This window comes from Geotrypetes seraphini, chromosome 6, assembly GCF_902459505.1.
Source record: "Geotrypetes seraphini chromosome 6, aGeoSer1.1, whole genome shotgun sequence".
In the NCBI taxonomy this organism is placed as follows: domain Eukaryota; kingdom Metazoa; phylum Chordata; class Amphibia; order Gymnophiona; family Dermophiidae; genus Geotrypetes; species Geotrypetes seraphini.
In genome coordinates, this window is record NC_047089.1 from 23,828,985 (window position 1) to 23,845,554 (window position 16,570).

The 16,570-nt window shown below is 42.2% G+C and overlaps 1 long non-coding RNA gene across 1 annotated transcript; it reads right to left on the reverse strand.

Annotated features, from left to right (window-relative positions):
- Positions 1–293: 293 nt before the first annotated feature.
- On the reverse strand, positions 294–16,570 carry LOC117363214. Its single transcript, XR_004539998.1, has 3 exons — positions 15,463–16,570; positions 1,662–1,836; positions 294–831 (listed from the first exon to the last, which is right to left on the reverse strand). It is a non-coding gene; the product is annotated as an uncharacterized LOC117363214 (long non-coding RNA).

Sequence of the window (16,570 nt, forward strand, 5' to 3'; positions counted from 1 at the left end):
ACAATAGAACAATAAATGATCTAAAGTCCCTGCTTCAAGATGAGAATGGCAACATCTATTAGACTTAGAGCGATCTAACTTTTGTAACCAAACAGGGGTCCATAATGCTCTATGTAACAGAAAAAAAAAAGTTTATCTCATACATGCTGACACTGTACATCTCATCTTCCAAGTCCAAATTCGTGTCCGTTGAGATGCAGAAATTTGATGCTTAATCTCAATACTCCAAATGTCTCTCAGACCGGTTTTTGGTTTCTTTTTTTTTTTTTTTAAGTTCAGTATGTTTTATTGAAAATTTTTTGTAACATAACATAAGAATAAAACAATACTAATACAGAACAAGAGATCCTGACAATAAAGCTTTTGTTGGTATTCAATAAATGCACAAGTGGTTTCTTTTTAATAAATCCAGTTAACAATTTATACCACCGATACACTGATATTGTATGTTAATTGTGAGGTGAGAGTTTTTTAAAAAAATGTTTTTAGGAGGGAACGTGTCTTGAGCAGGGAATGCACTATTCAGTCTCGTGCTGGATAATGTTTATTTAATAAACCGGCCTCAGACCCACCACTCCACCGCCTAGCAAAAACTTTAAGTGGGAAGAATTACATGGCTCTTCATCATTGGCCCCAGCATTTTTTCTATTAATTCAAATATACTTTCAATAAATTAATTTAAGATACATTCAATAAATATATATCATTCACTGAAATTTCAAATAGACTTTGATTTTAACTTTGCCATAATTAGTTTTTCACTTATCTTGTGCGTAACCCGGGAGGGAATGACCCGACATGTTTCGCTAGAGCGCTTTATCAAGGGTCCCCCTAGAAAAGAAGAAACAGTCAATACTATTCATTAACTCCTAACTTATTTTTTTGAGCAGGGAATGGGCATGGAAGCATTATTCCAGCTGGAACATTTGCATGTGATAACTGGATAACTCAGACATATCATGGGAGCACTTAATGTCTCTTTAATAGAAGATGGTAAGTGCTTCCACAATAATATTTTAGCAGATCTTGCATGCTAATGGAAAAATTAGCATGAGACTTGCAAAAAGACAAAAGGTAAAAAAAAAGGGCCTTTTTTAGGGATGTGTTAGAAATGGGATTATAGCATAGCAAAGTCAAGTTTCAAGTTTTATTGGGATTTGTTATCTACGCAATATCATATATTTCAATGCGTATAACAATTGTTTTTAAAATAACAATTAACAAATTGGGGAGGACAAAACAAGATAATATAGACAAATTTTGGCATTCTATTGCAAACTGGTACAAAAGGCAAAAGGGGTGAACTACAAATTTTTTAAGAAAGGAAACAGAAACATTTAAGGAAAAAAAAACATATATGGAGGGGTCATGGAAAACATATATGGTAGGATCTCAAAACATGCTAGACCCATTTCTTATCTCCCTTTTACGAAGCAGCGTTGGGCTTTTTTTTTTTTTTTTTAAATCACTGGCCGCGGTGGTATTAACTCCGATGCTCATAAAACCCCTATGAGCGTCAGAGCTATTGCCGCCACAGCCGGCAATAAATAAACCTAACACAGCTTCGTAAAAGGGGGGGAGTTAGTTTTATTAAAAGGATCCCTATATTTCTTGCATTTCACTGCAAAAAAAAAGATTTATTTTTTTTTTAAAGTACTAACAGATCAGTAATATTCATGTGAAAATCATTCAGTGGACAAAATGTTGAACTTGACCGATGAGGTCCAGGGCGATGCCACCAGTCATGTGCTGTAAATCAGATGGTGTAGCGTTCAGTCACACAGCCGAAGACCCGAGGGCACAGATTGCTACGGTAACTGGCGTGCAGCAAGATCTCTGCAAGATTCAGCACCGTACAGAAAAAGAAAAAAAAAAGATATCAGCTCAGCAGAAATTCATAAGCATATGGATTGATTTCTTAAACTTTAATTACATTCCATACCAGGAGTGACATTAATTGTACAGTGACAACCTGCACAGTGCTAGACAAGAGCATGTACTTGATTACGAAGAGCCCGCTTCCATGAATTTATCACTTCAGGCTCTTTTCGGCAGTAACTATTGACTACTTAAGCAAACTTAATGATACTTGAAGGGACGATGGGAATGAGAGCTGGGAAAATGGAAATGGCTGACGTTTCTGTGCAGTTTGTACATTGAGACTTGTCGAGGTTGTGATACCTTTCAGAGGACCAATAAGAAAGATGCTGCAGAGCACAAGCCAGAGTCATAATTTGATTTAATAATAATAATGATTTTTAGAAGAAAGAGTAACACCCTTCCTTTTTCACCATATGGTCGACGTAATTGGTTCACAATCACTTAGAAACCAAATTTGAGTAAATACCATTGAAACAAATAAAAAGCAATCCTAGCAAAGGGATTTAAGACGCCACCTGTCTAGTTGTAGCAATGTTCCCAAAAAAGGGGGGAAGCACTCTTACTTCAAGAGTTGCTTTAAAACTAGAATTTTACTGGAAAACTTGAAAACGTTCGACACGAACTTGGTTATGGGTTGCATTCAGTTGGTTACTTCTCCTTAATCGTCTATAGCAGTGTTCTTCAACCACCGGTCCATGGACTAGTGCCGGTCCACAGAAATTTCCTGCCGGTCCACAGGGCCAGCACGTTCATCAGGCCCAAAACAGTGTTCTTCAACTGCCGGTCCACGGTGCGATCGATGCGGTGTTATCTTTGAGCCAGCTCCCTCTTCCTAACTGATTCAGTGCACAAAGCCATGGGCCAGGATGCTCCTACGGGCATCCTGCGCCTGAACCGGAAGCCTTTTCTCTTACATTGCAACATCAGAGGGAAGGCTTCCAGATGAGACACAGGACATGCAAGGTGCAATTAGTACTATTATAGGGGCGGGGTCTGGGGTGGAGATTGGGTAGAGATGGGCGGGGTCTGGCCCATGACTTAGCCCAGTGTTCTTTAATCGCCGGTCCACAGAATAATTCTTTTATTTCTGCCGGTCCATAGGTGTAAAAAGGTTGAAAAACACTGGTCTATAGGTTCTGGAATACTGAACGCAAACATATTATTCAGTCTATTTTAAATGTAATATAGTAAAGTAAATGACAGCAGATAAATACTAATAATAATAACTTTATTTTTGTATGCCGCAGTACCACAACAGTTCAGAGCGGTTTACAGAGGAAGAGACTGTACACAGACAGTGATATTACATACAAGACATTCAGATTAGCTTAGCAAGTCGAGAGTAGTCAGGTATATCCGGAGGCATATCAGAGATACAAGGCAGGGAGGGAGTCAGAGAAATTTATCAAAGAGATAGGTTTTAATTGGATTTCCTGAAGGTTTGATAAGAGGATGCATTTGGAATGAGGATGGTCCATCCAGTCAACCCAACCATGCTCCATAAATTAATCATTTAATTTAAATGGTCCTTCTACTTCAATATTTCTGGGCCAGAAACCCAGAGCCCTGTCCGGTAGTGTGCTTAGATTCTATCTACCGGAGTCTCCGTCAAAGCTCACTCCAGCCCATCTTAACCCAGCTATCGAAGCCCTCCCCAGCTCATCCTCAGCTGAACGTCTGCCCAGTACTGGCCTTAGTTCCTTCAATATATACCCATTATTTTCTGATTAGAGATCCTCTGTGTTCATCCCACACTTTGCTTGAACTCTCCCACCACTTCCCTCGAGAGCGCATTCCACGCATCAACCACCCTCTCCGTAAAGAAGAATTTTCCTAACATTACTCTTGAGTCAACCTCAAATTATGTCCTCTGGTTTTTACCATTTTCCTTTACCTGGAAAAGATTTTGTTCTACGTTAATAGCTTTCAAGTATTTGAACGTCTGAATGACATCTCCCCTGTCCCTCTAGACGGGGCCTGAGACGGCAGTAGGAGGTGCCAGCAGGGAAGAGGGCCGGAGAGGAGAGGCACTGGCGCCAGCCGATTACCTACAGCAGTGTTTCCCAACTACTTCAAGCTAAGTACCCCCTAAGTCTAACAAATATCAACTGAGTACCCCAACCACAGACCTCCCTAGGCCCACCCAAGTTGTGTCCCAGATTCCCATCCCCTTTACTAATTGTAATGCAATTTTTTCCATTCATTTTTCATATACACAGCAGATGTAACATTCTCAAAACATTCTCAAAACATTCTCAAAATAATATTATTGTATGCCCCTGCAATCTTGTATATGTAGGACGCACCAAAAGAACCATCAGTGTGCGTCTGAACGAACATAAATCCCGTATCACCACAGGGGCAATACAAGCCCCAATAGTTCAACATTGGTTAGATAAGGGTCACGAGATCCAACATATTAAATGGAGGGTTATTGAGCATATATCTGAACAACAAATGGAAGGGGACTGGGAGGCTAGACTAAATTACATTGAACAACGGTGGATTTACCGCCTTAACACAGTGGTCCCTTATGGACTGAATAACGAGTTGGAGTGGGCTTCTCTAATATGAGATGTTTATGGGGGTTCCGAATGTTATCCTTTATAAAAGAATATAATATATATAGAAAAAATAACTGGGTATAGAGTTATTGTAAAAAAACTTTTGACGTCAACCCCTGACGTCCCTGATTTCTTGGGACGTTAACGTACATGTCTGGGTGACGTATAAATAGGTTTACTAAGAGCGTGACCGCCATTTCGTCGGAGACGCGATGGTGGAAACATAATAGTTGAGAACGGTAAGAGAGTTTGGTTAGTATTTTATTCTGTATTATTCATATGCTTTATGGTAGTTGTGACACTTAGTTTTATTTCTATCTAGGGAGAGGGTGCCTTGACAAAGCCCTTAAGTAATATGGGCGAAACATGTTAGTGACGGATGTTTCTACCCTCCCGGCTAGCGTCAAAACTCTAAGCTAAGTACCTTTAGCATTCACATATTTAAAACGTATTTTCTATAAAATTAAGAGTAAATAAGTGGTCCAATGACGAATAGGAGCATAAAGCCTCGCACAATGAAAAAACTTTGAGTGTGTGGTGGCCCGCTGAGGACCTAAAAATTGAATAAGTAATCTCTTTGAATGAGGTGTGGTAAGACAGTGGAATAATTTTTCACTGTTGCAGGATTTTGTTGCGGAAGACCCTCTATTCTAGAATTTCTACTAAAGTGCCTGGTGCTTCACATTCTCAAAACTGACACATTCCAATCACTATATTGAAAATAAATTCATTTTACCTACCGGCAATCCTCTGCAGGCTGCTGTAATTAGCTTTAAAGGTGAGACCGGGAGGCCAGGGGGGGAACTGTAGGACGCTAGAGAGAAGGGGGAAACATGCAGGCCTTCGGCGAATCGGGCAGCGCTGGCGCCATACTGCATGGGGAAGTCAGCTGGCAGGCGCCTCTCTTCCTCCTCAGTGTGCCGTCACATTTGAAATCTCAGGAGACACACTAGTGTGTCCCGGCACACAATTTGAGATGCACTGCTCTAGCCTCTCCTCATATGTCTTCTGGTGCAAATCTCCTATCATTTTCGTTGCTTTCCTCTGGACCGCTTCAAGTCTTCTTATGTACTTTGCCAGATACGGTCTCCAAAACTGAACACAGCGCTCCAAGTGGGGCCTCACCAACAACCTGTACAGGGGCATCAACACCTTCTTTCTTCTACTGGCCTCTACGCCTCTCTCTACACAGCCTAGCATCCTTCTGGCAACAGCCACCGACTTGTCACACTGTTTCTCTGCCTTTAGATCTTCGGACACTATAATATGCTGGTTTCCTTCTGACTTCCTGCCACTCAGCTTGTTTGCTCAGCGGCTCCACAATCCCATCCTGTCTGGCTGCAGCCTGCCCCAACCTAGAGAATGACACTGGGACAAATATATCCCTGTCTCCACAAGAACTCAATTTCCCTGCGAGTTTTGTCACTGTCCCTGCCCCATTCCTGTAAGCCAGGGGTGTCAAACTGAATCGCATAAAGAGCAGAAATCTAAAATACAGGCCAAATTTTATATTAAGGTAGTCTTAGTAGAAGTATAGATCCTTCCTCACCCTGAGACACCATATCACACCCATTCTCGTGCATTAATCATGTTCTAAAAACAACAATAAGCACGGTCAGGAACTTGTGTGGAGCGCCCTAGTTTTGGACTGGGACTGGGTCCTTCTGCCTACAAATGGGTACTGAGGCAGCATTGTGAAGTGCTTGGAGAGCTGCTGGGACTGGGGCTGCACGGTCAGGCGCTTGGATGCGGCATAATCACGCGGGCCACATAAAGCAGCCAGGCGGGCCGGATTCACCCCACAGGCCTCGTGTTTGACATGTGTGCTGTAAGCTCTGCTTTAACCGCACAAGCCTCGGACACTTACGACTTTAACGTGTTTGAGGCTGGTGCAGATGAGGACAGAGCTTAGGCATTGGTGGAATGAGGCATTATGACATCACAATCGGAGCTCTAGAGTCTAAAATGTTGCTTCTTATGATTTTAAAGTGTTTGAGGCTTGTGCAGATGAGGACAGAGCTTAGGCATTGGTGGAATGAGGCATTATGACATCACAATCTCAGCTCTAGAATGTTGCTTCTTATGATTTTAAAGTGTTTGAGGCTTGTGCAGATGAGGACAGAGCTTAGGCATTGGTGGAATGAGGCATTATGATGTCACAGTCTGAGCTCTAGAATGTTGCTACTTGTGATTTTAAAGTGAGGCTTGTGCAGAAGAGGATGGAGCTTAGGCATTGGTGGAATGAGGCATTATGACATCACAATCTGAGCTCTAGAATGTTGCTACTTGTGATTTTAAAGTGTTTGAGGCTTGTGCAGATGAGGACGGAGCTTAGGCATTGGTGGAATGAGGCATTATGACATCACAACCTGAGCTTTAGAATGTTGCTACTTGTGATTTTAAAGTGTTTGAGGCTTGTGCAGATGAGGACGGAGCTTAGGCATTGGTAGAATGAGGCATTATGACATCACAATCTGAGCTTTAGAATGTTGCTACTTGTGATTTTAAAGTGTTTGAGGCTTGTGCAGATGAGGACAGAGCTTAGGCATTGGTGGAATGAGGCATTATGACATCACAATCTGAGCTCTAGAATGTTACTACTTAGGATTTTAAAGTGTTTGAGGCTTGTGCAGATGAGGACAGAGCTTAGGCATTGGTGGAATGAGACATTATGACATCACAATCTGAGTTCTAGAATATTGCTTCTTATGATTTTAATTTAAAGTGTTTGAGGCTTGTGCAGATGAGTTCAAAGTTTGCAGGAGAGGGGCAGGGACAGGAAAAGAACTCTATAACATAACATAAGGATTTATTTCTAGACCTCAACTGCCAGAGAGTTCAATGCGGTTTACAAAAGATTAGCTATAATACATAGTTCGAAATGACAAATGAGTTAGTTTTTAAGAGCTAAAGAACTTTGAAAACAAAAGTTTTCAATTGTTTTCTCTAATGAAGATAAGAGATAGACTTTGATAACAGCCATTTGAAATCTTTATCCCATAGTGCAGTGGTTCCCAACCCTGTCTGGAGGGCCATCAGGCCAATCGGGTTTTCAGGACAGACCTAATGAATATGCATGAGAGAGATCTGCATATAATGGAGGTGCCAGGCATGCAAATCTACTCTTATGCATATTCATTAAGGTTATCCTGAAAACCCGACTGGCCTGGTGGTCCTCCAGGACAGGATTGGGATCCACTGCCGTAGTGCAACCTGGAAAGAAAGAGTTCTATCACAATATCTTGCAGCCCTTAACTGGTGGGAAAAAAACAAAACACAAAACCTCGCTTTGGTACTATATGAGCAATGTAGAGAAAAATAACAAAACATATATATCAAATAAGAAGGAACCAGACCCACTGCTACCTTATAATAAACACATCCCAGTTTTAAAAGGATTCGTGCCTCGACAGGCAACCAGTGCAGTTCACGATAATAATATGTTATATGATCACATTTTTTCAATCCGTAGATGAGCCTGACTGCAGTATTTTGAATTATTCGTAACTCGATATGGTTTTTCTCAGTACATGCTATGCAAATGATGTCACAATGACTAAGTACTAAGGATCGGACCAAAATTCTAAAGGCTGAAAAATCAAAATAAGCTTCCGAGTGTTTGGAGTTTCCATAAGATGTTAAAACCTTTACGGACAACCGTGTCCAGCTAGAGCTCCTTTTACAAAGGTGCGTTAGGGCCTTAACGCGCGGAATAGCGCACGCTAGCCGCTACCGCCTCCTCATGAGCAGGCGGTAGTTTTTCGGGTAGCGCGCGCTAATCCGGTGCGTGCGCTAAAAACGCTAGCGCACCTTTGTAAAAAGAGCTCCTAGTTCCACAGGGTGAGATTCTGATCTAAAGTGATCCCCAAAAGTTTAACTGTAGGTTGAACGGGATATTGAATATTTTTTCACGTGATAAATGTTCCAGACATGTCCTGTCCTGGGGAAGCAAAAGTTTTTTTTATTTTGATCAGAGTTAAGTTTTAATGGGATGGGATGGGAAACTGAGTTACCATGGGAGGGGGGAGGGGTGTTCAGAGAGCATCCGGTGGAAGGAGGGAATGGGCATTCCTCCTGCCTTTTGGGGGGAGAGGGTAGGGGATGGTTTGGGGGTTGCCTCCGTTGGCAGGAGGGAGTGGGCATCCCTCCTGCCAATTGTCTCTTGGGGGAGGGTGGCGGCATGGCAGGAGGGAGTGGCCATCCCTCCTGCCAATTTTCTCTTGTGGGGGAGGGGGTTTAGATTCTCAGTGCTGCATTCATCAGGGGTCATTGGGGAGAGCCACCATCGGCAGTTCAATGATCCCACAAACGTTATAGAACCCCTCAACCCCGAAGAAAGTTTCTTTGAAACATGCATGTCAGGAGAGGTGGCAATCTAAAGCACTTATGCACCTGGACAAATGTGCAAGATAAAGTTTTTAACCCTGCACTATGAAAAAGTGTATATGAAAATGTATAATGGAGGAAATGTCACAATGATTAATGAGCACATTAATTGGATCGATGAAGACTAAAAGCAGGCGGGTGTTGTATATTCCCCGATGGCGTTCTGAAGATCCCTACAAAAATTTGTTTAGCTTTTCAGATCTTGATTAAGCCAAAGGAGTGCTTTTAATTGCTGATAATTCAGTGTGAGAAATATTGTTACAATTTTGGACTTATGTGACTGTGTGCTAAGCAAGTGGCTAGTATTTATTTACTTACCGAATCATATTTTCCCAGCTGTATTAATCTCCTTAACTCCACCCATTTAAGGCAGCTTACCAGCTTCCATTATCATAGTGACCCCCCAGGAGAACCTCCCACCTCCTGCTCTACAGCCAAGGCATTCTCCCGAGGGGGGGGGGGTCACATTTCTTCAAATTAAAATAAATGTCAAATTGAAAAAAATAAATATATAAAACAGTGAAAGAAGAAAAAAAAAAATGTAATGGATACCAGGTCCCATTTTCAAAATCAGCCCTGAGGGACTGAGAATAGCAAGCAACGGCCCTGGCTCTTAAAGAGCAAAAGCTAAGTACCTTAGGTTTTAAGAAGTCTCAAACGTCTCAAAAGTCTGAATGAAGCTGAAAAAGTTTACAGAACAAATGCACTTTTGTTATGGTACGTTTGATGTAGCACTTTAAAGCACTAGCTCACTTTGCACTAGTGCACTTTTGCCGATTCTGAGTTTCTGAAATGTACCGTGAGGTTCAAATGATCTTTAATATGAATGAATTTAGTATTGAAAACATTGAGTTTCTTAGAAAGCAATAATATTAGAAGGCAATAATCTAGTCAGGTATTTTAGCATAAATTATTTGAAGATTGAAGAAATAAAAGATAGTATACATTAGGATTAAGGTAGGGAGGATGGGTTCAAGCCAGTGATGCTAATAGGAGTAAGAGAAAAACCCGTCTTTCTCTTTGAAAGAACCCTGAATGGGTAAAACTCCATAATCTGAGGCTTGTTCCTGTTTATAGGATAAAAGAAATTAGATAAAGAGAAAAAAGTTAAACAAGCACCTTCAGTGTCATTTTGGTTTATACCGATGGTTATGTAAATTATATTTAATCGATAGGTCACCATCAGGTTTTTTTTTCTATTTATTGTTCCAGAAAAAGGACGACATATTGACACATCTGGGTTTTACTTCCATTGAAAGCAATTGAAGTAAGGAGAACAGATTCAGACATCTGGGTTTTATAGGCCACACAACTAAATTGTACAGGCCTCAGTTTCAGCGAGGACCATTCTGAATATAGGACGGGTAACTAGGGATCCATTTTGCCTAGCTGAATGCACAAAATGTTCTGAAAAAGGTAGGGCAAGAGCATAGAACCAGAGGACAGGTAAAATAGCAAAAGTGGTAGGAGTTGTACAGCAGAAGAATCCCATATTTATTTTTTTTTTTTTTAATGGGCCTTGATTTTTTGTTTTTGAAATGAATAGGATCTCCTGAGGGATTGTTTAATTTTTTTTCTAATGAAACAAAAGGAGAAAACTTTTTTGCTGCATTTTTCATTCTGCTTTCTGCCTATCATTTATCATTTGTTGCACTGGTGCAGAAATTGCAAAAGCGTCGACGTGCTTCGAGTATCAATGAACATAGATTGGGATGCAGAAGAGGGCCCTTGCTCTGTGTCAGCAATATTGGAAAAATTGGTAGCATGATGGGTTGAAAAGAAAAAAAAAAATAAAATAATAATTTAAATTGAATCAGGTTGGGCAGACTGGATGGACCATTCGGGTCTTTATCTGCCGTCATCTACTATGTTACTATGTTACTACGAGGATCATGGTGGCCTGTTCTTGGCAAAGTTTGATGCATTCCTGAATAAATGCTTCCTGAGGAAAGGAATTGGTGTGAAAGCATAAAGGAACTTGTTTCTCCAGTCGAGGACAATTGGGAGTGCAGAGTCTGGAACTGAAGAGTGGAAATTTGTAATTGTAAGGGGAAAACCAGAGACCTACTTCTGGTGTTTCCCAATCTGCAAAGATCTGATGTCGAGTGGTAGAACTGAGCAGCCACTCGTGCAGTTGTAACATTCTGCTCAATTTGTCTGCCCAGATATTCTGTTTTGCTGCCAGGAAAACGTTGAGAGGAATCGCCCAGAACCAGATCTGCATGGCCTCCTTGCAAAGATGGCGAGAGCCTGTCCCCCCCTTGCTTGTTCATATAGTACATGGCTACTTGGCTGTCTCTGCAAATGAGCACAAGCCAATCTTGAAAAATGAACATAAGAAATGCCCACATCGGATCAGACTGCGGGTCCATCTAGTCCGGTGGTCCGCACCCGCGGAGGCTCAGCTTGGTGTTCCCCGTCGAGGACCTTGGTCACTCGTATCCCTCAATGTGTCTTGCAAGAAGATATGCGTCCAACTTGCCCTTAAATCCTAGTTTCTGCCACAACCTCTTCCGGGAGTGCGTTCCAGGCGTCCACCACTCGCTGTGTGAAACAGTCTTTTCTGACGTTTGTCCTGGTCCTGTCTCCCTTCAGTTTCAGTCCATGACCTCTTCTCCGAGTCACATTTGACAACGTGAATAACGTTGTTTCTTGCTCTATTTTGTCGATTCCTTTTAGTATTTTAAAAGTCTCTAGCAGATCCCTGCGCATTCTTCTCTTCTCGAGGGTGAACAATCCCAGTTTTCCGAGGCGTTCATTGTAGCTCAAGTTCTCCATATTTTTAACTAGCTTCGTCGCTCTCCTCTGCACCCTCTCCAGTATTGCTATATCCTTCTTTAAGTAGGGAGACCAGTGCTGGACACAGTATTCCAAGTGTGGTCTGACCATGGCTCTGTAGAGCGGCATTATGACATCCTCTGATCTACTCGCGATTCCCTTCTTTATCATGCCCAACATCCTGTTTGCCTTCTTAGCCGCCGCTGCTCATTGAGCCGACGGTTTCAGGGTCCTGTCTATTAGTATCCCCAGGTCCTTTTCTTGCTCGCACTTTTCCAATTTTACACCTAACATTTTATTTTTGTGCTCCTTGTTTTTTTCTGCCCAGGTGCATCACTTTGCATTTCTCTATATTAAACTTCATCTGCCAGTTTGCTGCCCATCTTCCTAGTTGGTTCAAATCTCTCTGGAGCTCTTCGTTGTCCTTTTGTGACCTGATTGCCCGATTTAGCTTGGTGTCATCTGCAAACTTGATGGTTTTACTGGTCGTTTCTTCTTCCAGGTCATTTATAAAAATATTAAATAAGATGGGCCCAAGAACCGAGCCCTGTGGCACGCTGCTAGTTACTTTTTCCCAGTCCGATAACTTCCCGTTTATGCACACCCTCTTCATTCTGTTCTCCAGCCATTTGCTTATCCATCTCAGTATATCCCCTTCTATTCTATAGAGCATTGTGAATTGCTCGAGATTTACATTAGGCACTTGTTGCGTTGATCACACCTCTTGAAGCTGCTCATGGACGGAAAAACTGCCAGTGCCAGAAAAATGAATGTGGACCAATTGGGCAATAATAAAATTTTTTTTTTTTAAATATGGGGTCCATTAGAGGCATTTGTTAATAAAAGACTGATTGATTGATTAACCTTTAATTCTTTGCTGATTTCTACACACATCCAGAGAGGGTGGGAGGGAGGATAGGGGAGGGAGTAAAGCAGTGGCGTACCTAGGGTATGTGGCACCCGGGGCCCATCATTTTTTGACACCCCCCCATGTAAAAAAATATTTTTTGTAATAACCATGACGCGGAATAAATGGTCATAATAGAAACAGGCAGTGAAAATTTTCTTTTATTGAACCTCATATATGTAACCATTATTCCAAACATAACATAACATAAATTATGTCTGAATTGTCATGACATCAGAAGTACATATGGAGTAGTTGCAGGTGATGCTTGGGACAGTTCTGATTGTGTTAGTTTGGTTTTATGTGATTTTTGAATAGAAGGGTTTTTATTTCTTTTTTGAAGGTTTTGTAGTTTGTGGTCGAGGTCAATAGGTTGTAGAGTTGGGGGTCGAGTGTTAGGAGATTGTCGAACAGTTTTTTTTCTTTTGACAATTTTGGTTGGAGGGTGTGTGAATGATGCGTGAGTTCTCCTATGTCTGGTTGAGGTGGATTGAATTATTTAGCTGAAGAAATTAGTTATCCCCCCCCCATTCCACACACATTAATTCTCTTCCATTTTTGTTCCCATTCTAAAAAACACTGATAAGTTCCCAGAAAAAAAATACATTAAAATAATAAGTGAAAACTAAGGCCCCTACAGATGAGAACATAAAATAAGAATAGCCTAACTGGGTCAGACCAATGGTCCATCATGCCCAGTAGCCCATTCTCATGGTAACCAATCCAGGTCACTAGTACCTGGTCAAAACCCAAAGAGTAGCAACATTCCATGCTACTGATCCAGGGCAAGCAGACACTTCCCCCATGTCTTAATAACAGACTATGGACTTTTCCTCCAGGAATTTGTCCAAACCTTTCTTAAAATCAGCAACGCTATCTGCTTTTACCATAACTTCTGGCCACTTCATTTTTAAGCTTAGATCTTTCCTTCCAAACAGATACCTTGCTAGATGCTAGAAAGAGCAAGGTAACTTCACAAGGACTTAGCTGTGCAGGAAATGTGAATCTCCTCAAACACTCACCATATAGTGCAAAAATGTGCAAAGGTCTGTTTTTTTCTTTCGATCACTACATAGCATAATGCCACACAAGCAGCGCTGTTACAAACATATTCTGAAGGTCAATGCTAAGGTTAACAAAGTTTCCTTCCTTGGACCACAAGGAGATACTGACAAACCACTGGAAGCGATCCCAAAACAACTACCCAGGCACAACACCCAAAGACCCACTCAGTGTGTGAACTAGTTGAGTGGAGTGGACTAACTGGGGGGTGGAAATGGGCCCGGAGTTTGCTCAGCAGAATTTCCCAGACCACCTCTTCCTCTCAACACATTGACACACTGCTACCACCACCACCATTAGGAACATCTCACCGGGTAGGCCAGCAATGCTTAAAAACTTTATAAAACACATTATTATATTTTCTTATAAAGCACATATTTTAACTGAACTCTCTGACATCCTCAGCCTTGCCATTCACAAAAATAGAAGGAAGAATAGTTCTCGTTTCCTGCTGTCTCATGTCCCCGGCCTATACAATATTTTTCTTCTGCAGACTCTTCAAAAGTCTGACCAAATCCTCGTTTCACTTGCATTATAAAGTATTGAGGATGCCATCTCTCCCCAATCCCAGGTCCTAAAGTCTAAGACAGTAGCGCAAACTAGTGCTGTCCGATTCAAGAAAAAAATTTTTTTTTCGATTCGATTCAGCCTCTTGAATTGGTTTTTCGATTCAACTTTCCTGCCCAATTGGGTGTTTGTTTTGTGTTTTTTTTTCAAACATCCTGGTGGGTTTATTTTATAGCTTTTTCACCCCCCTTTGGCTTCTCCTAACTACACTGGCGCTGTGGTGTAAATAAAATAAAGAAACAAAAAGGACTTTTCCTCTCTGTTAAATCCTAGCTTGAAGGCCTGCACCCCCTGAAGGCCTGTCCTCCCCTTGAAGGCCTGCCTGTCCCCCCCCCTTGAATGCCTGTCCCCCCCCCCTTTGGAGGCCTGTTCCTCCCTTGAAAGCCTGCCTGCCTGTCCGCCCCTTGAAGGCCTGTCCCCCCTTTGAAGGACTGCCTGCCTGTCCCCCCCTTGAAGCCTGCCTGTCCTCTCCCCCTTGAAGGCCTGCCTGCCTGTCACCCCCCTCCCCCTTTAAGGCCTGCCGCCTGCCCGCCCCACCCTGAAGGCCTGATGTCCCGACCCCCCCCGAAGGACCGCTCGCCCCCCTGGCCTCCCCGCACCACCTACGAAGCAGCCCGCAGCGGGATCGCGATGCCAGCGATCCCTGCACTGCTTCGGCTGCTGCTTCCTCCGCCACGGTCCTGCCCCTCCTCTGACGTCAGAGGAGGGGCGGGACCGTGGCAGGGGAAGCAGCAGCCGAAGCAGTGCAGGGATCGCTGGCATCGCGATCCCGCTGCGGGCTGCTTCGTAGGTGGTGCGGGGAAGCCAGGAGGCGAGCGGTCCTTCGGGGAGGGGGGACTGAACGCCAAGGCCGGGAGCACCCCTTCAGGGCTTGCACCTGGGGCGGACCGCCCCTCCCCCCCACCTCCCCCCTTGGTACGCTACTGGAGTAAAGTACTTTGTTTTTTTTCAGTTCAATCATTTTTATTAATATTTTGTTACAGAATATAATATTTGTTTGAAGAGAAGTGCTGTTATTTGTTCTATCTGATTGTACATTTTGTTTGTGCTTGTATAAGTTCGGAAAATGTAAAAAAGATTTACAAGAAAAAGGACACAAAGGTCCCAGGATATCGAGTAGACACTATGCCCAGAAAAAGACAATCCTTCCAGCCTAAAAATGGGCTGAACAGAGCCTGCAGACCTGCAAAGAAAAGTTAATCAAAAAATTGAAAATTTTTTTCACCAGAGAAAAGAAAAATGAAAATATACGTCTAAAATGAAGGGAAGGCACAAAACTAGATGTCTAAAATATATTTTAAAAATAAACATACATACATAATAGATGTCCTGAGAGATAGTTTTTCCACTCCACGGAAAAAAATAAAAAATGAAGGAACCGCATGATGGCATTGGGTAGGCAGGTACTTGTGCATGCGCAGGATGAGCGGTCTTGAAATGCTTGAAGTTTTTAAAGTGACAATGCACTTTTAGACTGTCCATACCGAGCTCCATGGAGGAAATTGCCTACAAGTGAGAATAATCTGCCTGCTTGAAAGCTCCGGTGCTGTACCCCACAATATTATTTCATGGTGTGGAACCGGGCTATCTCCTTTCGCTGCTTCAACAAGTTTTCTTTCCAGGAAGCCTGCAAACTCATTATCCTTTCATCAGAGATCCTGGGCTAGAGAGGTGTAAAATGTGGTCCCTGGGGAGGAGAAGGCTGCAAACAGACCTGATTTTGAGGAGATTCATCAACCACATTTGCATATAAGTGGGTCTGAAAACCAGCTTAATTTGTATGCCTTGTTCATCTCCCCCCAAAAAACAACAACAAGAGCAGCAGTTCAGCACTGTGGCTTCATTACTGAAATTAAATGCAACAGTATAATCAATAAATTGAAAAACATTTTAGCCGTTAGGGTCCCAGTTGGATATGGCACTCTGACGAGGGACAATTACTATGCATCTCTCAGACTCAGGTCCACCTTTGAACCACAAATTAAGTAGCAGGGTCCAGGCCTTCCCACGCATATGTAATATGCCAATTTTTGGGTAACTGCTACAAATTGACCTCTACTTGGGTCAAATGATTAGCCTCCCTTGTCCCACATCTCTTACTACGGCAATTACTTTAGCCTTAAAAGAACTCAGTCTGCCACCTAGTGGAGTAGAGTATAAACCACAACAATTTTTCAAAGCTGTTAATCTCATGGTTTTCATAGAGACTGGATTTCTTGTACCAAATGAGAGAAATTTGCTACTAAAGTGGAATTTCAGGACTCTTTTAACCGACCGCAAATGTTTCATAACCAGAGATATTATAGTAAGTATTTAGTGGTGAAGTTCTCTATAGCGAATATGAGGCTTTGAAAGAGAAAACAAGGATGAAAGAATTGCCCCATTTAATGCCATTAATTCCTCCTCTAGAATCCATTGTACAATA